Source organism: Echinops telfairi, unplaced genomic scaffold (assembly GCF_000313985.2).
Source record: "Echinops telfairi isolate 266 unplaced genomic scaffold, ASM31398v2 ScPeMD7_7469;HRSCAF=8507_0, whole genome shotgun sequence".
Taxonomy (NCBI): Eukaryota; Metazoa; Chordata; class Mammalia; order Afrosoricida; family Tenrecidae; genus Echinops; species Echinops telfairi.
Window position 1 is genome coordinate 95,113,160 of NW_022111372.1, and position 2,161 is coordinate 95,115,320.

The 2,161-nt window shown below is 43.7% G+C and overlaps 1 protein-coding gene across 1 annotated transcript in view; it reads right to left on the reverse strand.

Moving 5' to 3' along the window:
• The window catches only part of LOC105978510 (protocadherin alpha-12), a 48,565-nt gene that overhangs the window by 1,225 nt on the left and 45,179 nt on the right, over positions 1 to 2,161 (reverse strand). The window lies entirely within an intron of this gene.

Sequence of the window (2,161 nt, forward strand, 5' to 3'; positions counted from 1 at the left end):
AGCCCCGCGACCATCGGGTCTTTATTATTATTATTAATCATTTTATTGGGGGCCCTTGCAACTCTTGTTACAACCCATACATCAATTGTAGCCTACATATTCGTACATATATTCGATCATTCTTTTCTAGACATTTACTTTCCATTGAGCCCTTGGGATCAGCTCCTCTTTTTTCCCCTGTCCTCTCTCCCCCTCGCCCAACCCTCGTGGTCCTTTAATACCAACAAAGCACTGCTTGAAAACTGCTTGCTACGAGCTGGGGCAGAGCCCAGCCGACTCCCTCCACCCCCATTGGGGCTCCGGGAAAGCGGAGCAAAGAGCCTCTTAGTGAACCGGCCCGGTAACCCCTTAACTGCCTGCTGAAGCGGGCGGGATTCAAGGGAAACCGCCAAGACGAGGATGGGAGAGGAGGTTCAGCGAAAGTGAAGGACCACGCTGACGCCGTAGGGACAGAAGTTCAGGAACCAGCCACGCCCAGATCAAGAATCAAAACTCCAGAGAAGCTTGGCAGTCCGTCCCACACAGGACGTGCAAAGAGGGTGAGAAAAGAACGGAGACACTCTCCAAGTGTGATCAGGAAGCTCTATAATGATTAGAAAACAGCAACGGAGTAAGTAGAGTGAGAAGATTTAAAAAAACAAAAAAAACCCTCACTGCCATTGAGTAGCTGCTGACCCCGAGTGAACAGGTAGCACCGGGCGGAACCGCCCTTGCGGGTTTCCGAGGCAGCGCGTCTTTACAGGAGTAAAGATAGCCTCCTCTTTCCCTTGCGGAGCCGCCAGTGGTTTCCAAGTGCTGGTTTTGGGGTTAGCAACCCAAGGCATAACCACGCCGCTATCGGGGCTCCTGTGAGAAGGTCAAAGGCCCATACTTTGTCCAGCTCCGCTTTCCTGCCAGTCTTCAAAGAAATTGGGACCTAGGTCAGTTTTATGAGAAATACCTCTGAGGTACAATAACTAGCTCAGTTGCACTTAGCACCCTACAATCAGTATCAGTGGCTTGCCCTGAGAGGGAAGACAACTGAAAGGAGAGACTGATTTAATCGGCTATAAACACTAAATTCCTCACTGGAATCTTTTTTTGGCACAGGCACAGTGTCCAAAAAAGGAAAGAAATTCAGGAACCAGCCATGCCGAGATCAAGAATCAAAACTCCAGAGAAGCTTGACAGATCACGAATTGAGGCTTCTAGGGTATATATATTGCCTGAAATATTGAAGTTAGGTGATGGTTGCCTAAGGAGATCATTACTGATCCATTCACTTTTAAATATATCTAAACATTTTTGTAATTACTTTTTCTAATTCCTGACTAAAATGAGGAGGGCAGCTCCAGAGTAAAAAATAGGATTGGTGTCCCTGAAAACAAATCATTTCTCTTAAAGATCACACTCTTCCAGTGACATAGAAAAAAGGCAAGCAACCGCGTAATACAACAATGTAAGTGAATGCTCCTGATTAGTTTGCTCTTCAGAAATAAGGAAGGAAGGAAGTAAAAGGCTGGACCAGGGCTGAGAAGGGCCTTGCTATCACACAGAGCACATTGTAGGGTGGATCACTGTAGTTGCAGTTAGATTTAAAAATGACATCTTGTCATTTGATCTTCCTTTTGATCCAGTTTTTAATACTTTCTGCTTTCTTTTCTTTTTTTTCTTCCTCCCCTCTGCTTTCTTTTTGTTTGAATGTTGTCTCAATTTTGTATGTTTTTCTGTATATGAAACTCAGATTGGATAAATCTATAGAGACAGCTGCTGGATAAATAGTTTCCTAGAGGCATGGTGGGTGAAGTCGGCAGGAAATGGAGAGTTAACGATGAGTACAAGGAAGAAGGAATGTCCTAAAATAAATACGGTGATAATTACACAACTCTTGAATATGATTGAATTATTGAAATGTATAATGTGTGAATTATATGTCAATAAAACTTTTTAAAAAGAAAACAAAATGATCACTGATACCAGGTCTCAGATAGAATTAAAGAAGGAAATATGTCAGCCCATTAAAGTACTACACTGCTACAGATAAGAGCTCTCAACACACAGAATCCGGGACAGATAAACACCTCAGGACCAATATTGAGAGTAGCAATATCATGAGAATAGAGGGAAGGTGGGGGAAAAGAGGGGCAAAGGGGAAACCAACTGCAATGATCGACATACAACA